The following is a 25094-nucleotide window of genomic DNA, read 5'->3' as shown; positions in this document are numbered from 1 at the left end:
TTTCAGAGTAGCAGCCGTGTTAGTCTGTATCTGCAAAAACAGGAGTACTTGTGGCACCTTAGAGACTAACAATTTGAGCATAAATTTTCCATGAGCTACAGCTCACTTCATCGGATGCATGCAGTGGAAAATACAGTGGGGATATTTTATATACACAGAGAACAAGAAACAACGGGTGTTACCATACACACTGTAACAAGAGTTATCAAATAAGGTGAGCTATTACCAGCAGGAGAGCGGGGGGGGGAAATCCTTTTGTAGTGATAATCAAGTTGTGTGAAGATCAGTAACGGGAGGGGGGAATAAACATGGGGAAATAGTTTTACTTTGTGTAATGACCCATCCACTCCCAGTCTTCATTCAAGCCTAAGTTAGTTGTATCCAGTTTGCAAATTAATTCCAATTCAGCAGTCTCTCGTTGGAGTCTGTTTCTGAAGTCTTTTTGTTTTAATATTGCGACCTTTAGGTCTGAGATTGAGTGACCAGAGAGATTGAAGTGTTCTCCGACTGGTTTATGAATGTTATAATTCTTGACGTCTGATTTGTGTCCATTTATTCTTTTACGTAGAGACTGTCCAGTCTGACCAATGTACGTGGCAGAGGGGCATTGCTGGCACATGATGGCATATATATCATTGGTAGATGTGCAGGTAAACAAGCCTCTGATAGTGTGGCTGATATGATTAGGCCCTATGATGGTGTTCCCTGAATAGATATGTGGGCACAGCTGGCAACAGGCTTTGTTGCAAGGATAGGTTCCTGGGTTAGTGGTTTTGTTGTGTGGTTGCTGGTGAGTATTTGCTTCAGGTTGGGGGGCTGTCTGTAGGCAAGGACTGGCCTGTCTCCCAAGATCTGTGAGAGTGATGGGTCGTCCTTCAGGATAGGTTGTAGATCCTTGATGATGTGTTGGAGAGGTTTTAGTTGGGGGCTGAAGGTGATCTGTTATTTTCTTTGTTGGGTCTGTCCTGTAGTAGGTGACTTCTGGGTACTCTTCTGGCTCCGTCAATCTGTTTCTTCACTTCAGCAGGTGGGTACTGTAGTTTTAAGAATGCTTGAGAGAGATCTTGTAGGTGTTTGTCTGTCTGAAGGGTTGGAGCAAATGCGGTTGTATCGTAGAGCTTGGCTGTAGACAATGGATCATGTGGTGTGGTCTGGATGAAAGCTGAAGGCATGTAGGTAAGTATAGCGGTCAGTAGGTTTCCGGTATAGGGTGGTGTTTATGTGACCATCGTTTATTAGCACCGTAGTGTCCAGGAAATGGACCACTTGCGTGGATCGGTCTAGGCTGAGGTTGATGGTGGGATGGAAATTGTTGAAATCATGGTGGAATTCCTCAAGGGCTTCTTTTCCGTGAGTCCAAATGATGAAGCGGTCATCAACGTAGCACAAGTAGAGTAGGGGCATTAGGGGACGAGAGCTGAGGAAGCGTTGTTCTAAGTCAGCCATAAAAAACAGTAAACAGTTGATGCTAAAGTCATTTATACATACAGGGCTAAGTTATCTGCCATGATCGCCTCCAGTTTCTCATCCTCTTTTTAGGAGTTAAGAGCATGTTGTAGAAAGTATTTCTCTATTGGAATTTCCATCACACAAATTAAGCTATATTTGAAAACTTGAAACTGATCTATTCCCCTGCCCCCAAGGGATCTACTCCCTTGCCCCTTCCTCAAGAACAAAGGGTTGCAGAGGTTTAACCTTAGAACCAAACTTTTTACTTAAACTGGTTCAAATTTGTATGCAGACAACACCAGAACATTCATGCTGATTTTTACACTAGTTTAAACTTGAAATTATATCAGATTAACAGCCACTGTGAAATATAGCTATCTTGTCTAAACACAGAAGTTGCTTTTAAAAGTGGTTTTAGTTAATGTAGGTTTCTTCGCGTAAATTTAAGCAGGTGTGTGTCTAGAGCAGGGGTGGTCAAACTTTTTGACCTGAGGGCCACATCGGTGTTTCAAAACTGTTTGGAGGGCCAGGTAGGGAAGCTGTGCCTCCCCAAACAGCCTGGCCCCCACCCCCTCCCAGTTCCTACCCCCCTCAGAACCCCTCCACCCATCCAATGTCCCCTGCTCCTGGACCCCTGACTGCCCCCTCCTGGGACCCCCAACCCTAACCGCCGCCCCAGGACCCCACCCCCTATCCAACCTACCCTGCCCCCTGTCCCCTGACTGCCTGGAATCCTATCCACAGCCCTGCCCTCTGACAGGCCCCCCAGGACTCCCACACCTATCCAACCCCACCGTTCCCCATCCCCTGACCACACCCCTCCCAAACCTCTGCCCCATCCAACTGCCCCCCAGGACCCACTGCCCCTTATCCAACCTCCCCCCACACTGCTCCCTTAGCATGCCACTCAGAGCCGCAAGTCAGACAGAGGCACCACCCAGCCAGAAAGCCATGTCACTGTGCTGCCCAGCAGCTTGCAGACCCACCCCCCAGGGCACTGGTGGCAGGATGAGCTGAGGCTGTGGGGGGAGGAGAGGCAGCAGGGGAGGGGCCAGGGGCTAGCCTCCCCAGCTGGGAGCTTAAGGGCTGGGCAGGACAATCCCACAGGCCGGATACAGCCCATGGGCTGTAGTTTACCCACCTCTGGTCTAGAGGGACAGGTGATGAGATAGGAATAGAAAGGCAGATCAAGTTTTGCATGGAAAGCCTTGAGTGCCTTTGAAATGGCTAAATGAATGAAAAATTACTAAATATTTTTGTACTTTCAGAGAGACCAAAGGGACCATTCTTATGTTTCAAAACAGTCAAAATAGTGAAAGAACTCACAGGTGTAAGTTCTGACTAAGTAAACATGAAGCCAAATATTTTATACCCACCAGTTTTCAGTACAGGCAGAACAGATAACAATCACTGAGTTTCATATACACAGGATGCTAATGACAGAGGTTAACCTATTTATTCAGTTAATTAATGCTGTCTATCAAAATGATTCAAGACAACAGGAATTAGCACACACTTTGGTGATATATTCACCTGGTAAGAGTGGGCATAAGCAAATACCTGCTGCCCTCACTAAATGAAGTTTGGGGCACATTTCACCTACTTAGACAAAAGATGAATTTCCATATTTTACTACTATTGGTAGCAGTTCTTTAAGTGCTGTTCAAAGTTCTCACTTGAGAGCCTTAAAATTTGAAGTATCCAAGACCACACTCCAAGTACATACACTACTTTTACAGGTAATCACTAACAGGTCAGTAAGATGACCAAAAAAAACCCACACCCCTATTTTATAGCCAACTTCATATTGTCTTCACTGCTAGCTAGCTGTTTAACTGCCTTATTTTTTAAATCCAGAACACAGTACACCTTGATTAACGTCTAGACTATTAGTAAGGTCTATGCTATTATATTAGCAGCCACAAACCAAAACCTGTTTCTCAGATACATGGAGCATAAAAAAAAAAAAAAAGAGTAATGCCCTACAGTGGCATATTTAGTTGCTCAGCTACTTTTACAGGGTTTACAAGGTAAACAGCCTGAAGCAGATTCCTCAGTGAAACAACTGTCAAACTCAGACTTGGTCTACCACTACCAACTTATGTCGGTGTAACTATATGGCTCAGGGGTATGGAAAATTATACCCACCTAAGCCCTGGTTTTAGACAGCACTATGTCGATGGGAGGGCTTCTCCTGTCAACATAGTTACTGCCTCTCAAGGAGGTAGAGTACCTATGCCTATGGGAACCCATCGACATACGTGCCATCTTCACTACTACAGCAGCACTGTAAATGTAGACAAGCCCTAACTTACAACAATCTAATCAAACTAATACTACCTTCTTGCATATAACTATAGGAGTAAATGGCATATTTACCCAATGTATTGCATTTTATACACACAAAATTCAGTACGCTTACAAATTCTTGTTTTGTCCTACCTCTCTAGTTTTTAGTTCTGAAGTGAAGAGCTTCATAAAGATTCCCCAAACACAATACCAACTCTCATTGTGTCCATCCCTTAAAATCCTGGGAAGAGAGAGATAGGCTTTGCAGAATACCCTGAAGAATGAATGACTGGGGCTACTTCAGACTAAGGATGGGGTGAATGAGAAAAGGAGTACCAGAAGTGAGCACCAATAATCCTCTCCTAACTCTTCTCTTTCAATGTCTGGTCTGGGGCCGCCAGCCTGAGTGCCTCTACTGACCACAACTGCATCAGAATGGCAAGGACAGAAAGAACCTCTCACATATGCTAGCCTTTGATCATTCAGTAATTTATAGATTAAAAAACCAACATCTTAAACTCATCTCAGAAGACTGGTGCAGATCAAAAAAGACAACCAATGTCATACATATGGCGAGACACTCCTAAGCAAGCAGGATTTACACTCCACACCAGCTTTAATTTAAAAACTTAAGACCCAAGCTCCTTGTTATTTGCATCCACTTAGCTATCTAAATACACCCCTTAGCACAGAATTTCACACCAGAACTCAAGCTTTTGTTTGAGTTTCCAAAGCTTATGGTTGCACAGGAAAAAAAAAAAAGTTGCAAATGTGATGTCTGCCTAAGGCCTTGTCTATTCTAGAAAAGTTGTGCTGGTTTAACTTGATCAATGATTTTAAAATCTAAAACAGATTTAACTCTTGCTTAAATTGTTTTAAACAACTTTAACCCTTATTGAACATGTTAAGTTCACACTAATTTAATTAGATTAATTTAAATTAATTTTAAACCAGTACAACTTTTCTAGATTAGACAATGGTCTTGCATACATGAAAACGCTTCAGTTTATTTTAGGTGTTACTTTAAGTCAGTTTAGTTCAACCAAAGCAAGGGGTCATGTAGATACATTTTAGTTTAAGCCAGATTTACTCTGTTTTAACTTAAACCTGTTTTTCATCTACTTAAACTGAAGTAAATCTGATTTAAATCAAAATAAGAGCATGCACCAGTGTTTTTTCCAGTTTAAAAAAACCAGAAGTTAAACTGTGTCTAAAACAGGTGCAAGTCTGGAAGCTTCCGGAAACAATAACTAAGATATTAATTGCTCATTCATCTCAATGAGGTTTTTATTCTAACATATAAAATATGCAAGTTTGTGTCAACATTACCTACTTTTTTTTACAGGGCATTTTAACATCCAGCTAGTGTTTATCCCACAAACCTAAAACTGCCTCCCATATCTCCACAGCTTTTAAGAACCCTAACCGTCCCCGTCCAACCACCCAAGAAACTTCTGTAAGAGTTATGTATATTTTAATTAAATTCCTCCGTACAATAGAAGTTATGGAGCAATGTTTTACATAACACTGATGACCCCTTCACTCACACTTCAGGCATTCCTGTAATACAAATAGAATATGCTCTAGAGACCATTTCATACTTGATCCAATAGAAAAAAATATTTAAGTTTGGAAATTATGAGCTAGCCCCATTCTACTAAAGAATACTAAAGGAATCAGCAGACCTATGCACATTGCACCAGTTTAATTGTGAGGTGACTACAGGATGTAACACTGTAGCAGTGGTTCCCAGGAGAAACTGATTAACTCCTGGCCTTATGTATATTAAGTCTACCCTGAGCTTTGCTTTACTTAACTATCTTGAGGGGGTAGATATAAGTAATTGTAGAAAAGGGCATTTACAATTTACCATATTTTCCACTTGCTTCCCTATCCTACTAGCATCAGTTTAGTCTTCTCCAGATTGACTTTCAGACAGCAAGCCCTTACTACAGCATATCCAAATGTCTACCATTGTAGAAAGCATTTGACAGATGACTGGGTTGGTGAGGTAGAGCTGCACCTCAAACTACTTAATACTGTATTTAATGCCTCTTTACCAATAGAGCTGGGTGAGATCTTTTTCAGCAAGTAATTTATTGCTGGGAAAAATTTCAATAAACCTAAAACTATCAGTAAATTCATTAATGTCATATTTGCCAAATATTTTTTTTTTTCAGTTTTATCAAAACTGTTTCAGTAGTTTTTTACATTACTGAAACATTTTGATTTTATGGGCTAGAATCACCAAGTGACCTCTTGAGGAGATGCTGGAGCCAGCCTCATGACTAAAGCCAAGTGATTAGGTGCCAAAACACAAACGTGGAGGGCCCAGGTTAGATTCCTCTGTTTGTGTGATATGGAGATTTGAACTTGGGTCTTCCATACTGCAGGGGAGTGCAATAGCCACCAAGCTCTGGGTTATTCTGGTGTCTGGGGGTGGGAGAGGGATGGTGGTGGTCCTCAATCCCTCAAAAGAAGCTGTTACACTGTGTTTATAGTCAATAGTCAGGATCATTCACTGGACAATTCATAGTATTTGTCATGAGTGGCAAATCACTGGGCCAAAGAAAGAGGAACACCTTCAACAGGAGAAACTGAGGAAGACACCAGACCATCCCATAGCTCAGTGGCTAGGGTAGTCTCTTGCATTGTGGGAAACCCAAGTTCAAATTCCTTCTCCACATTAGACAGAGGGGGGAAACTGCCTCTGCCCCCCAATCTGCACCCCACGTGAGTACCCTGAACACTGGGCTAACACTTATAAGGAGCCATTGTGTGAAACTAATCCTCTTCAGCCATTCTACTAAAAGCAAAAATTGAAACCAAAAATTTCAAGTCTGCTCAAACTATATGTTTTCTGACTTACATGAATTTTTGGGGGGTGGGGGGGAGGAGGGGGAAGAGGTGTTGGCACATCCCAAAAATGAAACTTTGATTTTTGGAACCGCCAGCAAACTGAAGAGAAAAACAGTTATTCACCTAGGTCTACTTACTTAATGCTCCTAATGAATATTTGCACACTGCTAAAGAGGAGGAAAGAGAGCACCCTGGACAATTCCTCCCAAGAGCCCTCAGGCAGAAGATTAGTTACCTAAAAGCTTTCTTCAGAGACGTAAGATTAGAATTAAGACACTTAAAGGCAGCCCCATCTACGGACACTAGCATTTTCAGGCAAAGGAACTATCTCAAAGTTGAGACTGAATAGACAGAACAGACAGCTCTAACACCAGTACTGACACTTGATCTCAATACATTAGCAGAAGAGGATCTACCAACACAACCAATACAATCTATGCTATAGCAAGGTTAGTATTTTTTCCTTATTGACAAAGGCCAAGCAGATCCAAGGTATCCAAATAGATACTGTATTTAACAAATTGTCTCATACCAGCCTTTATCCTAAAAGGGGAGATTACTTTATGCCAGAAGTCTCTGTACACCAGCTTTAAACCTCTGATAAACACTGCTGTCACTGAAGACTGCCAACAGCTATAGGAAAAAAAGCATTACTTATCTTTTTTTTTAAATAGAGATATTAGGAGAAAGGCTGCAATAACCCATCACTGGGCCCTAAGCAAGCTTACACTTCTCCCAGCCCAGTGCAGAGGAGAGGCCAAGGCCGGGAGCTGGATTGAGGCCACTCTGCACCTCACCCTGCAGCAGCAGCTCCTGTCCCATCAGGCAGCTCCACTCACTCAGTTATGGTGTGGCTGCACCTCTGACATGACATGCTTTTACACATTCTAACTCACCTAGGCACCAAGGTTCTTTAAGTTATTCACCACAAAACCCTATATTTAACTAAGTTCTTTCAAGCATCACTTATGGCGCATCTAAAGTCAAACAAGCCAAGAGTCAATTAAGTGGAATGCAAGCATGGGGAATATTTAAGTGAAAAAGAGCTGTAAGATCTGAATTAGACTAAAGATCAACGTGACCTTTCAGCATCTAGATCCTAACAACTTGAGAACCTGATAGAAACATAAAGCAAAAGTGCCCAAATAACCCCCTCTTTTTAAATGCAAACAGTAATGAAAAGTTGTCTGTCAAGCGTTTGTTCTCCTAGACTCTTCCCTGCATTCCCAGGCAGGAACTTCCAGCTCCCAACCTAGTCTTCTCCATTCCTACATCCTACCATCAACTAAGTATTAAAAAGGTAATATTGAGTTTCAGTATTAGAATTTGGTATTAAAAGTCAGATTTTTCAAGGACAGCACAATTCACATTCCTGCACACATCCTGAAACAATTACTTAGGTAGACATAGCGACATCAGTTTCACTCAGTTGAGATTGGGAAGGATGTCTGCAGTCATAAGGACTCGCAACTCAAGTTTTATGTCTTAAATTCTGGAAAATCTACTAGTGTTAGGTAAGCTTCACAAAAACATCACGTGGACCAATTCCAGCCTTTTGTCTGACGCCTAATGTTGGGGAGTTAATGAGCTCATGTATAAAAACTCTATTGCAGGTCCAAAGCAAGTTAGCCGAGTCTTAAGTTCTCCCACTTGCTGTATTCATTGTAATAGTACTTCCTCCTACGTTTGTCTCCTAAACTGCTGTACAATGTTGCTGTGCATTGCTGAACAGCTGCCATGTTCCACAGAGATACTGAATCCAGTCTTATTTATAAGACATTCAGATGCAAGAACCTATGTAGATTTAAGATTGAGTTAATAACCCTCAGTGTCCCTCCTTATTGCAAGTTACATGGTTAAAAAAAAAAAACACACCCCCTCAACTATAAAGTAGGAAACAGCAACTTTTGGCTTTTCCCAAGGACTATTTTTGGGCAAAGATAGAGGAATGGTGAATAAGAAAAGAAGTCTAAGGGTAGCTACATTCAGCTTATTTTAATATCAGTGATCCAAGTTTCACATGAGAAAAGATAGTGTTGCAACCACGCAATATTTAATCACTCAAGAAAACGAGTAACAATAGAATAGCAGAACTTAGTGTTAATAATTCTAAAAATCTTCCAGATAAGAATGTGTCAATAAATCAGTTATCCGTCTCTATTTTGATTTTTAGACTGAAGCATCTGGCTTCCAATAAGCTGCAGCATTGACTTCATTGTAAAGCCAGATGGACAAAACATGATCAGCAATACATATTTTGCCCTATTTTAACATTTATCATTTTTGTGCCATAAAATAAAAGAAATTGGTACCTTCAAGAGGGAAGTTATTCAGTACGGTAAATAGGTGTAAGGACTAGAGTTCTAGAGAACTCATTTCAAGACAAGTGAGTTTTGGGCCCACCATAGGAGGTTACTAGAAACTGCTAGTCTCGATTTGTAAGCAAAATACAGTCATCTAGTTGATAAAACCACAGAAATTAGGATAGAAAGATGTTTGATTAGGGAATATTAATACAACAGTTTAATTAAATCTATTGTAAAAATGCAGCTGATTATCAAAGCAAGTGTTTAAGATTACTAAAGAGCCTATCTGTAATTAGATTTTAATTTAAGACTGTACTGGTTCTCTTTTGGGGAGCAAACTTGTTACCAATCTCTTAGTTAGCGCATGACAGATTCATGGTATTTTGTCAAATAAAGTTTACATTTATGAGCCTAGAGACAAACAGTCTGCTTATCTTCCTCTATTAGTTTACTTTGAGCTGGAACCAGTTTCAGTTACCAAAACAGAATATGTTTAAGAATATACACCCTTGTTACACTTCATTGTTTAAAGGAGAAACAGCACAATACAATGAAGACAGAACTGTTCTAATAGCGTATACCCTGAAAAATTTAATTCACATACAGAAAGTATTTAGAAATATTAAATATATGCAACAAGATTAAGAATTTCTCTTTATATTTAATTTAGAAGCTTAACAAAATTAAAGTGGTTAAGGACATAGTAAACTAGTAGTTAAAATGTAATAACACTATATTTTTGAACAATGTAGGTCTCTTGTTTATGTTGCATGGTTTTATTAAAAGACTAATATCCATCAAAAATTTGCACACCCAAACGTCTGTCTGAAGTTCTACTGCACTGAGGTCAGTGACATTTTAGTTGTCTTCTAAAGAATACTTGAGTGCCATTAATATTTACTCTATATTAATGAGAGAAATTTGAGTTGGAAAAGACTAGGTTATTTTGTCCATCTATGTGCCAACAAAGAATTATTCCCTATGGCATAATTTTAACTGCTTACACAGTCCATTTTGCAGTTACTCAGGCAGCATAATATCTACCACATCCCCTGGGTGTACTATTCCCCAAGTCTAGTAGTTCCTTAACTAGGTGGTGGTAGTCATGTTAGTTTTAAAGATTTTCCTTCACTCATTTTTATCCCAGTCCTCTAGATCATATCACCTAAAGCCACCTTAATTTCTTCTCCTTCCTTGGCATTTCCATCCTTTGAGTACTTCTCCCTTTGTGTCTAGCCAAACTGTATGGTATGTTCTGTATGGTTCAAATAAGTAGACAGCTCAGAGTTGTGTTTCATTATGTTAAATCTACATAAGCATTTACAAGTTTACATTAGCAGAGGTCTTACAGCATTTTTCAGAAGTTCAGCAAAAAAAATTAAACCGTAATGCAGCAACTGAAATTCTCAAATTTAACATCTGACAGATTCTACCTATATTGCTTATGAATTAAGAGATAGCGACACTAGACAAGATTCCGCTTTAAATTTCCAAGCAAGTCTAAGATAAAAATGAAGAGTAATGTCATAATACCCAGAAAAATAGCAAGAGTTCGGTAAAGCGTAAGTCCCTGTAAAATACAGTTCATTTCACTTGCACCAAAGGTGAAGATTAATTTTGTGGTCCCAAATATCCACAGCATAAGCAGCATATTTGACAGTCTCTGCTCAGTAGAAATTTAATTAATATAGTAAGGTGTTACAGTTAAGAATTGGGGTACACTGGCATACCGCCTAGAAGGAAAAAAAAAGTGTTTTGCCCATATTAGTGGTGGCTTGGACCCACTAATCTCTACTATTTGAGCACAAATGAAATTCTTATCTAGGTGAAAAACCGCAACTACCATCACAGTAGCCTGCTACCAGTAAAGGGAAAGGAGGAGTGATAAGAAAATAAGCAACCCACAATGCTGGTTCCAAATCTGCAATTTCACATTTTAAAGCATGGGGGTAGGGGGTTAAAGCTATTTTTGTGCTCTACTATTCAGAGCCACTTCTTCCACTTATGCACTAAAAAAAAGTTTCCATTCATTATGCCATAAGTATTTAAGTTTAGTACGCTGGAAGCCATTTCTGCCAAGAGAGTCACCAATGACTTACGGATATACAAAAAGTTTACTACTTGTCCAAATTTTGCATTTATGGTTCCTGAAAAGCTTTAAAAAAAATAAACTAGTAATTCTGAACAACTTTTTCACTAGCTATAGTAGAGTTACTGCCTGCTTTCTAAATGGAACAGAAAAAAAATGGCAAATGAAACTATCAAGATCATTTAACAAAGTTTTTTAAACTCTCACTTGCTGAAGCACCTGTAAACATTTACAGCTGTATTTTTTCCAGAGATTTGCACACTGCTGTACCTCTTCCCACAAGTATTTTGTTAAAAATGATGAGATATTAAGGGGTACATCTTATTTGGACTTCATTCTCAGAACATGCTTTATAATTTTGCTGAGGGACCACTTAAGAGTCTTCCAGAACCCCACCCCCACCATGTTTTGGGCCCAGATACTAATGACCCCTTCCCTTAAGCTAAAGTGCAGTAGCTTTAAATGTAATTAACACAACACAAGTTCACATAATGCTTTGTTTTCAAGATAAGCTTTGGAGTTTTGATAGGTTGCTCTTGAAAAAGTTATCCAAAAGTAAGTTTTATGCTGAAGGCAGCATAAAATAATTCAGTTTTAGAGGACTTCAGACTGTCAGTTGTTTCTTTTGTCTTCTATTTTGTTGGGGGGGAATTAATATAAAAATACCTCTAACAATTTTTACTGTATATCTTTCATCCTTCTTTTATTTAAAGTTTACAAAAAACCAAACAAAAGAAGAAACATTGAAATGGATTATGCTGTAACAAGTTTCATGCCAAGTTCCAAACACTGTACTTAATTCACCCCCACAATGGCAGTATAGATCAAATTAAAACTGGCCACTATTCAGAGACCCTTACATTAACAGCTAGTCAAATTGAGACATCCGGGACACTAAATGTCCTAGTTTTGACAAATTAAGGCCAACACTACTAGTTATTTTGGTAGTAATCACTTACATTGCTAGGGGAAAAAATATGATAAATAAAATGCTTCCAAGGTCATGAACATAAGCTTTATCAGCTAGGTTTCCAAGCAAGCTTCTTCCTGAAGTCCTATCAGAAGTTCTTCTAACTTCTAGACTTCCACATCAGCAGGGAAAATAAAATTGCTCTGACAGTGAGATATTCTTCCAGTCACCATCTTCTGAATGCCCCCCCATCCCTTCACACTCTAGAACAGCAGCACTCCCTTCTACCACAGGCAGCAATCATCCCCCAGTATGAAGGCCTCTTCATAAACTCAGTTGGTGTAACATCCAAAGGTTACATACACCATTTGGTTGAGAATGACAGTGTCATACAAGCGCCACCGTTAGAGGCACTTCCTGCTACTAAGCAGGACATCACCCAGCTCACAAACGCACGCCCGCAGGCTGCCCAGAGCAGCCTCAATGGTCCTCTCTCTATTTCAGAGGCGCTGCAGAGATGCCTTCATCCTAGTTCAGAATCAATACACACACAGTCCGCCTAGCCATTAATAAATCAGAACCGCAAGTCCGCTGGGGGAAAGAGGGGAATTTCTGTCTGCCTCTTTGCCTGCTCTTAACTAACCCGGACTGGGGAGTAGCCCACAAGACAGAGCGGCGGAAGGCTGGGGGGGGAGGGGAGTCTGCAAGTGCAACTGGAAAGGCAGAGAGACCCTCAGCTACAAGCGCCGTCTCCCCCGCCCCCAGGCCAGCGGCGGCTAGCTAGCTAGCTCCGTGCAAAGCTGGCAACGAGGCAGGCTGAGGATGATCATGCCGTGCAGCAGCAGACGACTAATCCCAGCTACTCAACCCGGCAGGGAACAGGGGCTAAGCACCACCTATGGTGTGTGTGTGCACCCAGGAAGGGAGGGGGCGCGCACGGCCAACAGCGCCTCTGCCCGCACTGGGGTAGCCGGGCTCGGCACTGCCTGTGCTGCCGGCGGAAGAGGCAGCTTCAGCCCCGCTAATCACCCAGCCCAGCACACATGTCACACAGCGCCGCCGCCGCTTACCCCTTCTCCTCCCGAGGAAGGTCCAAGCTGCAGCAACGCCCGCCCCGTGCAGGAGTCCAGGCAGGGAGCGACCCCGCACCGGCCGCCCCTCAAGGTCACACCACGCCCCAGATGCAGCGCGGCAGCCCGCTGCAGGGGTTAGCGGCCGCCCCACGGGGGCAACGGCGCTGAGCCCGCAGACCAGGCGGGCGGAAGGCAGCCGCCGCTCCGCGCCCGCGGGCGGCTCAGCCCCTGCACCCGGCGGCTGGAGGGGGCGCTGCCCTGCCTCGAGGCCAGGGCGGCCGATGCTCCAGCTACTGGCTCCGGGGCCGCCGCTTACCTCGGCCGCTGCCCAGCCACACGGTGGACGGCGCCTCGGGACGCAGCGGGAATGTGCCGCCGCCTGCTTGGCGCACAAGGTGCCCGCGTCCCTCGCCCTGCTCCGGCGGGCCAGCCCCGCCCCGCGAACGGGCGGGGGGGTGGCAATGAGAGGGGCGGGCTCCCAGTCCCACCCCCGGCAGGCAGCGGCTCCTCACAGGGAAGGAGCCCGCGCTTCACCCTCGCACGCGCCCCGCTGCGGCGCGGCCCCTACCCGCACCGGCTCAGCAGCCCCGGACGCGCCGCGGAGCCCCAGCCCGGCAGAGTAACCGCTACCGCCGCCACCTCCTGCCCGGGCTGTGGGGCAGCCACAGGGCGGAGCGGCCCGGCCCGGCCCCCGCCCGCCTTCCCCCCGGCCGTCACTCACTCACTCGTCCGCCTCTCGCCGAGCCACCCCTCCCCACGCTGCAACTGCCGCTTCCTACCCCTCGTCCCGGCAGTCACATGACGGGGTCTCGCTCGGGTGAAGGGGCTCCAGACGTGCGGCGCCTTCAATGGGGGAGGAGAGGGAGGAGACTCCGGCGCGAACAGGGGGAGTGGGCGGGGCCAGACGCTCTCCCCGCCTCCCCCCTCTCCTATTGGCTGTTGGCTGCTGACGTGCTTGTTTCCATGACGTGTGTGGGCTGAGCCGAGGCGTTTGATGGGGCCCGGCGGGCTTGTCGGTGACTTTGCTACGAGCCTCTCCTCGGGGAGGGGGCGGGTGCAGTGCGCTCTGCCCTACCCCCTCCTTAACCCCCCCCGCCTGGGGGCGGCAGTAGGAGTGGAGGGAGGAGCAGCTCATTGCACGGGGTAGCGGGGGAGGGGGCCCGTGGGGGAGCCCATCGCACAGGCGAGAAGGTAGAGCGCGGAAGCCGGTTGCACGCAGGGGGCAGATAGGGGGAGCTCCCTGCACAGGGGAGGGGAGCAGAGAGAGGGAGCTCCCGGCATGGGCGGGGCAGAGGAGAGTATCAACTCGCAGGGGGAGAGGGTTCTCGCTTTATGCAAGGTGGGGGGAGGAATTGTGCCGCTCACCCTTTTCAGGAGGTTGGAGAGTAGAGGGGTCTTACCCTTGCAGGGTTGAGGGCAGGCTGACTACCCAGAGTCAGTCCTCCTTCTCCCTTGTTTCCATCAGAGGGTGAAATCAAATTACAGTGACCCCAATCCGGAAAGCAGCTAGTTAAATATCCCGCTGCTGCCTAGACCGCGTGAATGAGGGACACTTCAAACCAGGCTGAGGGCGATTGATTGTAAATGTCTCATTGAAACACACAGCAAAATCCTCCTCCAACCCCAGAGGGCGAAGATTGATTTAAATTTCATTCTCGGTGAGACAGCTTTCCTTCCCCCACACCCAAAGACAGATCTGTAAATCCTCTCTCTGTTCCATCATCTCAGCAAAACCCCATAGGGGTGCCTCATGTATTTCCAGTTTTAGTTCTGTGCGTGTAATTTTACAGAGAAGTGCTCTGAGTTACCCTGGCTGCTTTACTTGTTTTCTGATTCTGAATGGAAGTTATGGAGATGATTTATGCATCCTGATTGGCTGTTTTACAAAGCATGAATTCCCTTAAAATCTTGTGTCTATATCAGTTTATTAATAATATATAACTATGATGATCTCATCTCAAAGCACTTTAAAAAAATAAGCCAGCCTCATAAAACCTCTCCTCTATAAGATAATATATCCGTTGTTACATCGATTTTTAAAATGGGAAAATGGAAGCATAGAATTTGTCAACATTTTCAAAAGTGCAAAAAGAACGAGGAGTACTTGTGGCACCTTAGAGACTAACAAATTTATTTGAGCATAAGCTTTCGTGGGCTAAAACCCACTTCATCGGATGCATGCAGTTGAAAATATGGTGCGAAGATATATACAGACTAACACGGCTACCACTCTGAAACCTGTCAAAAGTGCATTTTAATTTTGACTGCCTCAGCTTCTGAGTGCCCAGCTTCCAACACCTCAGGCTTGACTTCCAGTGGATCATTATCCATAGCTCCTGCTGAAGAAACTTTGGAAGCTGCAGATATTCAGCACTTTTCTATGTCAAGCCCTGGACTTCTCAAGGATAATGAATATTAGTGGAGACTCGAAAATCTGGGCCTAAATGACATGACGAAGAACACACAGCAAGTTGGCAGCAGAGCTGGGAACGAGAACCCAGAAGTCCTGATTTCTACTCCCCTTCTCCAACTCATTAGATCACCCTTCTCAGTGAAAATACTCCATAAAACACATTTATTGCTATATATTCTTTGTTTTGTTATTTTGATTTTCCTTTTCTTCTTGACACAATATCAGCCTCTCTGCTGGGCACTTCAGTGGAATGAATGGTGAACTGTTTTTGGTCCATCAGGTTCTATTAGCAAGCCGTAAACACCCCATCTTTCCATAGTTATTGCTCAAATCCCACAGCTATTTAAAATCAAAGTTGAAAAGGAAATTAAATGTAGAAGTTTGTGTAATGCTAGGGGTGACGCCTGAGAGGTGTAACAGAACCTAATCGGTTAAAGCAATCTTCATGCACTCAGATTCTTAAGTCAGTGTAAACCAGCCCACAAGGACCAGAAAATAAATAAATCATTCTAATTACATTATCATTCGCTTAGTTTTGTTTCATTGTCTGTTATTCTTTCTTACCTGAATCTGTGAAGCAGTCACAAAAGGGCTGCTCACAGTAACTGGCTCCTGCCCATTTTGAAGGCTGCTAAAAATGTTACCTTATTCCACATCTCTTGAGGTCAACAGAGAAATCAAAACAATGAAAAAGACAAATCCTGCAGACTAATATATTAAAATTCTTTCTTGCATTTCTTCCCAGAAGGAGAAAATAAAATATCTAAATGCTTATATCACACGAAATTCTCTTGCATTCCATCTGCAACTCAGTGTCCTAATGTGCACTGATCACAGTGGCTCAGCAAGACTTCCGCAGACACTTGAAAATTGCATTTCTGGATACAGCTTCATGAGACTGGCAGATGTGTTCTGCATAGCTCTGCTGTGTCTCCTAGCTCTTAGCTAGACAAAAAAAGGCTAAAGAAGCATGTTCTTGTGATTAAGACACTGAGATCTTGATTCATTTTTGGATTCTGCCACAGACTTCCTGTGTGATGTAGGGGAAGCCACTCGATCTCTCTGTGCTTCCATTCTCCATCCATAAAATGGGAACAATAATAATTCCGTATCTCCCAGGGATGATGTGACATTATTTAATTTTTATGAGATGCTCAGATCCTGTGATGGTGAAGGCGATAGATTTTTCATAGGAAGACTCAAAATATTAGGCTCAGTCACTGTATCATCATTGTAGTACTAATGTTTATTTTACAATAAAGTACAAGAATAATGTATACAAGATGCAACACGAAAAGAGTGGGAGGGGAAGGGTTATTGGTGCTTCTATAATGTCTTTTATCTGAGGATTTTAAAATGCTTACCAAATTAATCCTTATAAGTAGAATGTTCTTGCCCATTTTCCCGAGATATATTAAATCAAAAAATATTTCTTCAGGTCCTTCTCCTGTTTCTAACACACACAAGCTAACATTTTCCAAAGATGCCACTAATTTTGGGTGCCAAAACTTTTGCAGCATCAATTTCAAACAAGACTTGTAAATGCTTAGACCTACACTGATTCATTTTGAGCAGTCTCAGTGCTATTGTAGACAGGAAGCATTGGCATTTCTTTTCAATTGATTTTCTCAGCACAGTCCCACAATGTTCATTCCCACTTATTGAAGACTACTCTAGACAAGAGTCCTATTCTCTCTGTGCGCCTACCTGGAATATCCCAGGAGCAATTTTCCTGGAAGTCTTTTACCTGTGTAAAATTCCCCTATCTCACCTCCAGCAATTATTGTATCCAGAGGTGTTGTAGCCATGTCGGTCCCAGGATATTAGAGAGGCAAGGTGGGTGAGGTAATATCTTTTATTGGACCAACTTCTGTTGGTGAGCAAGACAAGTTTTCACGCTACATAGAGCTTTCCCTCAGGTCTGGGCTCAAAAGCTTGTCTCTCTCACCAACAGAAGTTGGTCCAATAAAAGATATTACCTCACCCACCCTGTCTCTTAGGAAATTATAGCATACATCTTGTCAGTAATATCCACTTCTCTGAGAGCATGGTGTTTATGTACAAACTATTCTCTGCTTTTGAATCTGACACAGGATGATTTCTTTCATACAAAAAACATGAACAATTCTCCCTTTTGTAGAAATTTTAATGTAAATGACAAATTTAGTTGAAGAATTGAACTTCAGAAAATTTTGATCAATTCTAGATCTTTGTTCTTTTATTTTCTCTGATTTATTTCTGTCTTTCCTTTCCCCATCTTTTTCCAATTCTGTGGCATTGTCTACATCAGGCTTTTTGCTAAACATTTTCCACCCACAAGCTCCACTAGGAGTAACAATGGCAGGAGCACTAGTGCAGATAAGGCACCCCAGGTTACCATTGTTTTAACCAGTGTACCATCTGTTCCATTTAGACCTGCTGTTAAGAAGATTAAACAAGTTGTATAAAACTACTGAACTGCTGGTAGTAACTTTGGACAATTTTGAAAGACAGGCCTAATGTAGACACAACCCAGCTATAACTGATTGCGCATGAGGAGAAATGTTGATTCAATGGGAAGAAGAAGGCAAGGTCCTGTTAGCAACATACAACAGATCTGGTGCATATGTACTCAGTGAACCTGCTGTCAGTTTTAGGCCAATGGCTCTGGCTCTGAAGGTCAGTAGCTCTTTCAGGTGGCCAGATCTATAACGGTTCACACACAAAAAAAGGGGTAATCACTTAAAAATAACATGACAAGGACACTTTGACTGTTCCTGAAAAGATTCATGGTCCCCCCACCCTGGTAGTATGCTGTTAGGGCAGGAAAAGTAAGAGGGGTTCAGTGATGATGGGGACAAAGGTGAGGAACAGGGAATATTTCCTAACTCTGAGGAGCTATTCTCACACCACTACAGATGCAGCAGAGGACAGAGTGTCAGAATCACCAGGCAGCCAGCTGAGGTAAGAGCAGATACAGGCTGGAGCAAAGGCTAGCTAGTGTGGAAAAAGGCAGGGGCAGTCTGTTGAAACTACAGAAACATTCCCTGCAAGTAGTGACATCAAGCAGACTGGAAAGATTGCTTCCTTTAGGAACTATATACCTGCTTTGGGATCACCTGGGTGGGTCCTCACTTGTGGATTGGCTGAACCCTGGTTGAATGGGGTTGAGCTTATAACAAAACCTGCAGGTACCTCTGATGACTCATCACACTATCTGGCTGAGAGAAGACTCATCAAGTTAAGCAGGCTCTGGCTCAGAGGTAGCCTCACACACAGGAGGTGAGAGACTCTCCACATAAGATATAGTGCTCTTTATTACGACTGACTTCATTGTATTCAGTTGGACAAAAGGAGGGTCAGATCTGTGAACCAGGCCTAGTGATTTAAAAGGTGCAACCATTGTTGTAAGGGTGGATACAAGTAACTGTGGAAGTTTGTGTATTTCCCCTCTTCCCCTTGCCAACCTCAGCTCTTTCTGGTCAGCAGTGAATGAGTAGAGTGTGGAATGCATCCCAATAGCTGAACAATTGCTGAAAAACCAAAGACCTCCTGCCTCCTTCTCAAAGTGAACAAACATGCACTCTCATATTCCACTAATACTATTATGACTGGATTCCCACTTCTGCTAGGTACTTCACTCTAGGCCATTTCTTATTATGTTGGTGAACATTCTTAAGCTTCTGTGAACCCCACAAACTGCCCAATATCATTGTGATCTGCAACAAAATAGCACCTGAATGATTATAAAGAATGAAAGTGTGAAAATACACAGGGACGGTATTATTACCAATTCAAAAGCCATATCTATTTATCACACTAAGCTACTTAGTAAGCACAAATGCCCCATCTAGTAATAGGTAATTCATGGGTCAGTCAATCAGTTAGTCTCTTGGCTAGCAAGACCAGGCAGCTATCTAGCTCATGTAACAGTTTCTCTCCCCCTTGTCTTCTAGATATCATGAGCAATGAATTGCTCGCTCAACCACTCATGCAGCTTAGCCACGAGGTTGTGAAGCATAGCAACCTTCCCTCAGTCTCCTCTAAGATGGATGTGGCCCCTCTACCAAGAATGGAGCCCAGCAGTGATACTCTATCCTCATAACTCCAGTGCAGATTTATCAGGGTGTAACTGACCTATTGTAAACAAGACTCCTTGGACTTTGGCTGGAAAGTTCAGGAGCCCAGTGTACACCTGTAGGCCTGCATTTAACATCTGTTTCCCAACAAATGCCTGAAATAAAAGAGCATCTTTAAGGCTTTGTGCTGAACCACCTTCTTCCCCCATCTTCCACCCAAAATGGTAAATTTTAATTTCTTTAAAAAATATTTTTCATGAGGTTTTGTATTCCCTGCTGTAATCATGTGCAGCCTGCAAACAAGAAATGAAAAAGAATCCAGAGGAATAAAGGAATTAGGGACAAAATAGATTGTTGCACAAGCCACCTTTATCTTCATACATGTCACATTTGAAATACAGAGAAAGAAAGTACATTATCCTCATTAACTCTTTCTTCTTTCATTTCGTTTTCAGATAGTGCTACAACACAGCAACATGACAGCTTCAGAACTGACAGAAGAGTACAAAGGAAAGTACTTCTTGTAGGTAGACTCAAAACCTACATACAAAAAATAATTAAAAAAAACAATGAAGGATATCATTTTCTTGGAACTGAATGAGATGAAAAGGGAGGTGCCTTGGTGGAGCACCTGAAGCAGGAGTGAAAGAGGAAAGGAGAATGGAGGATGAGGAGGAGGATCACTTCAGACTGCTATCAAGAGCAGCAAAGAATACACATGGACAGCACTTCAGGAAGAAAATTAGAGAATAAAGGAAAGCATTGAACATGAAAAGGAAATGAGACAGTTGAAAAAGAAGCAACATTCTACAGCCATCTGTCAGATGATGAAAAATGTTGGAGAATATATGTTCACCAGTACACTGGAAACAAAATGACAGGGCACCCCGGCATTGCCTACCACTGTCATAAATATAAGGGGAAGGGTAAACACCTTTGAAATTCCTCCTGGCCAGGGGAAAGCTCCTCTCACCTGTAAAGGGTTAAGAAGCTAAAGGTAACCTCGCTGGCACCTGACCAAAATGACCAATGAGGAGACAAGATACTTTCAAAAGCTGGGAGGAGGGAGAGAAACAAAGGGTCTGTGTCTGTCTGTATGCTGGGTCTTTGCCAGGGATAGACCAGGAATGGAGTCTTAGAACTTTTAGTAAGTAATCTAGCTATGTATGTGTTAGATTATGATTTCTTTAAATGGCTGAGAAAAGAATTGTGCTGAATAGAATAACTATTTCTGTCTGTGTATCTTTTTTGTAACTTAAGGTTTTGCCTAGAGGGGTTCTCTATGTTTTGAATCTAATTACCCTGTAAGATATCTACCATCCTGATTTTACAGGGGGGATTTCTTTATTTCTATTTACTTCTATTTTTATTAAAAGTCTTCTTGTAAGAAAACTGAATGCTTTTTCATTGTTCTCAGATCCAAGGGTTTGGGTCTGTGGTCACCTATGCAAATTGGTGAGGCTTTTTATCCAACATTTCCCAGGAAAGGGGGGGTGCAAGTGTTGGGAGGATTGTTCATTGTTCTTAAGATCCAAGGGTCTGGGTCTGTAGTCACCTAGGCAAATTGGTGAGGCTTTTTACCAAACCTTGTCCAGGAAGTGGGGTGCAAGGTTTTGGAAAGTATTTTGGGGGGAAGGACGCGTCCAAACAGCTCTTCCCCAGTAACCAGTATTAGTTTGGTGGTGGTAGCGGCCATTCCAAGGACCACGGGTGGAATACTTTGTACCTTGGGGAAGTTTTGACCTAAGCTGGTAAAGATAAGCTTAGGAGGTTTTTCATGCAGGTCCCCACATCTGTACCCTAGAGTTCAGAGTGGGGGAGGAACCTTGACATGGTGGCATAGTGGTGGGATTAACCTGAAATCATTTTGAGATCCAGTTGAGATTTTTTGAACTAGAAATACAGATTTTAAAAAGGAATTTTTTTTTCCTGTGGCTTTGAAGCAGCTTTGAAACTGAAAGCATCTTGGGTTTTCCCTGCTTTGTGGCCAAGCAGAGACAAAAGGGGATTATCTTGTGAATTGCAGGTTTTCTTTGCCTGGAGGCAGGGTACTTAACTCCTGCAGGGAAATTCACAGTCTTCCAACCCAGAGGTTTTTTTTTTTTTCTTTTCTTCCTAAAAGTAAATAGGGGGTGTGTGTTCTACCCATTTGCTTTTTCTTTGGGCTGGGTAAGCAGGTTTCCAAGTAGTTTGGAGGTTTTTTGCTTTAAGTTGGGCCCAGAACAGAGACAAGGGAATTGTCTTTTTCTGTAGGCTGACAATCACTATCAGAGAATAGGTATTCTATTCCAGCACAGCAAAATTTTACAGCCAAGTTTTGTTTGTTTATTTCTAAACCTCGGGTGTAAAGTTAGTTAAAAACAGAGAGGTTAGAATGACCAAATCCTCAGCTCGACTACAGCTGGAATTAGCCAAATTTCAGGCTGAGGAAAGACAAAGGGAACATGAAAGACAGATAGAACTCATGCGGCTGAAGAAGGAACAAGAAAGGGAGGCAGAACAACACCAAGCGGCTGCTCACAGGAGAGCTATGGAAGCGAGGGACAAAGAACTGGAGGAGAAGGAAAAAGAGAGGAAGTATGTGGAGGAGATGGAGAAGATAAAGGCTCAGCAGAATATCCCAACAAACCCTAGTAATCCTTCTCCAAGTACCACTTCCCATCCCAGAAAGTTCCCCACCTACAAGGCAGGCGATGATACTGAGGCCTTCCTAGAAAACTTCGAAAGGGCCTGCCTTGGATACAACCTCTCTACTGACCAGTACATGGTAGAGCTGAGGCCGCAGCTCAGTGGACCCTTAGCTGAGGTGGCAGCTGAAATGCCTAAAGAACACATGAACAAGTATGAACTGTTTAAATCCAAGGCGAGAGTCAGAATGGGGATAACACCCGAGCAGTCTCGTCGGAGGTTCAGAGCCCTAAGGTGGAAACCAGACATGTCATTTACCCGACATGCCTACCACATTGTGAAACATTGGGATGCCTGGATATCAGGAGCAAGTGTTGAATCTCCAGTAAATTTGCCCTTCCTAATGCAAATGGAACAGTTCTTAGAGGGTGTTCCTGAGGAAATAGAAAGATACATCCTAGATGGGAAACCCAAAACTGTAATCGAGGCAGGAGAGATTGGAGCCAGATGGGTGGAGGTGGCAGAGAAGAAGAAAACTGGTCGCAGTTGGAGCGGAGACCAGAAGGGACCACCCCAGACCACACCCTATTACCGGGGGCCGCCCAAGGCCCCACCTACCTCCCAAAGAACCCTCCAGACCCCTTATCGTCCTGCCACCCCGTTCTCCAGCAACCCTCCTCGCCCCAGTGACCCGTCAGCTGGACGATGTTTTAAATGTAACGAGCTGGGGCATGTAAAGGCCAACTGCCCCAAGAACCCCAACAGATTACAGTTCATTGCACCGGAATCACACCAGAGGTCCACAGGCCCAGATACTTCCCAGATACCCTTAGAGCGGAGGGAAACTGTGAGTGTGGGCGGGAAGAAGGTCACCGCGTGGAGGGACACCGGAGCACAAGTGTCAGCTATCCATGCTTCCTTAGTGGACCCCAATTTAATCAACCCAGAGATCCAAGTGACGATTCAACCCTTCAAGTCCAACTCTTTCAATTTGCCTACAGCCAAGTTGCCTGTCCAGTACAAGGGCTGGTCAGGAATGTGGACTTTTGCAGTCTATGATGATTATCCCATCCCCATGCTGTTGGGGGAAGACTTGGCCAATCATGTGAAGCAGGCCAAGAGGGTGGGAACGGTCACCCGCAGCCAGGCTAAACAAGCCGTGAGGCCTAGCTCTGTTCCGGAAACTGCTATCAGGACCCAGTCAGAGGTGATGGACCTGGACCTTAGGCCAATGTCTGCAACAGCAGTAGTGGATCCAGTCCCAGAGACCCAGACGGAACCAGTCCCAGAACCGGAACCAGCCGAACAACCAACACCAGACCCTGTGTCAGCACTGAATCCAGTACTTGCAACCTCAACACCAGAGGGCCCCACTGAACCTGAACTGGCAGCAGCCGATAACCCTACACAAGAGGCTCAGCCGGAGCCTGAATCCCAACATAGTGCACCAGCGGAGAGCGGTTCACAGTCAACAGAAACAGCTCCATCCCCTATATTGCTTCCAGAGGGACCAAGCCTAGGTCCACAATCCAATGAGGGACTGATGTCTCCAGCATCAAGGGAACAGTTCCAGACCGAACAGGAAGCAGATGAAAGCCTCCAGAGAGCTTGGACAGCGGCACGGAGCAACCCACCGCCTCTCAGCTCTTCTAATCGATCCAGGTTTGTTGTAGAAAGAGGACTTTTATACAAGGAAACTCTTTCTGGTGGACACCAGGAAGACTGGCATCCTCAGAGACAGTTGGTAGTTCCAACTAAATACCGGGCCAAGCTCTTGAGCTTAGCCCACGATCACCCTAGTGGCCATGCTGGGGTGAACAGGACCAAAGACCGTTTGGGGGGGTCATTCCACTGGGAGGGAATGGGCAAGGATGTTTCTACCTATGTCCAGTCTTGTGAGGTGTGCCAAAGAGTGGGAAAACCCCAAGACCAGGTCAAAGCCCCTCTACAACCACTCCCCATCATTGAAGTTCCATTTCAGCGAGTAGCTGTGGATATTCTGGGTCCTTTTCCGAAAAAGACACCCAGAGGGAAGCAGTACATACTGACTTTCATGGATTTTGCCACCCGATGGCCGGAAGCAGTAGCTCTAAGCAACACCAGGGCTAAAAGTGTATGCCAGGCACTAGCAGACATTTTTGCCAGGGTAGGTTGGCCCTCCGACATCCTCACAGATGCAGGGACTAATTTCCTGGCAGGAACTATGAAAAACCTTTGGGAAGCTCATGGGGTAAATCACTTGGTTGCCACTCCTTACCACCATCAAACCAATGGCATGGTGGAGAAGTTTAATGGAACTTTGGGGGCCATGATACGTAAATTCGTAAATGAGCACTCCAATGATTGGGACCTAGTGTTGCAGCAGTTGCTCTTTGCCTACAGAGCTGTACCACATCCCAGTTTAGGGTTTTCCCCATTTGAACTTGTATATGGCCGTGAGGTTAAGGGGCCATTGCAGTTGGTGAAGCAGCAATGGGAGGGAATTACACCTTCTCCAGGAACTAACATTCTGGACTTTGTAACCAACCTACAAAACACCCTCCGAACCTCTTTAGCCCTTGCTAAAGAAAACTTACAGGATGCTCAAAAAGAGCAAAAAGCCTGGTATGATAAACATGCCAGAGAGCGTTCCTTCAGAGTAGGAGACCAGGTCATGGTCTTAAGGGCGCTCCAGGCCCATAAAATGGAAGCATCGTGGGAAGGGCCATTCATGGTCCAGGAGCTCCTGGGAGCTGTTAATTATCTCATAGCATTCCCCACCTCCAACCGAAAGCCTCAGGTGTACCATATTAATTCTCTAAAGCCCTTTTATTCCAGAGAATTAAAGGTCTGTCAGTTTACAGCCCAGGGAGAAGATGATGCTGAGTGGCCTGAAGGTGTCTACTACGAAGGGAAATGTGCTGGTGGTGTGGAAGAGGTGAACCTCTCCATGACCCTTGGGCGTATGCAGCGACAGCAGATCCAGGAGCTGTGCACTAGCTACGCGCCAACGTTCTCAGCCACCCCAGGACTGACTGAAT

General features: G+C 43.9%; 1 protein-coding gene across 5 annotated transcripts in view; it reads right to left on the bottom strand.

Moving 5' to 3' along the window:
- ATP2B1 (ATPase plasma membrane Ca2+ transporting 1) overlaps nucleotides 1–13820 on the bottom strand; it is a 134307-nt gene extending 120487 nt beyond the window's left edge. For 2 of the 5 annotated variants that reach the window (XM_077832426.1, XM_077832457.1), the window contains exon 1: nucleotides 12973–12999. The gene's annotated coding sequence lies outside the window, so the exon portion shown is untranslated. Of the gene's footprint in view, nucleotides 1–12972; nucleotides 13197–13291; nucleotides 13380–13754 lie in introns of those variants that run through there. The other 3 variants (XM_077832465.1, XM_077832451.1, XM_077832443.1) reach the window with 3 other exon arrangements.
- Between the last annotated feature and the right edge of the window lie 11274 nt (nucleotides 13821–25094).

The sequence above is a fragment of the Eretmochelys imbricata genome, chromosome 1 (genome assembly GCF_965152235.1).
Source record: "Eretmochelys imbricata isolate rEreImb1 chromosome 1, rEreImb1.hap1, whole genome shotgun sequence".
Taxonomy (NCBI): Eukaryota; Metazoa; Chordata; order Testudines; family Cheloniidae; genus Eretmochelys; species Eretmochelys imbricata.
This window is presented reverse-complemented; position numbering and strand designations above follow the sequence as displayed.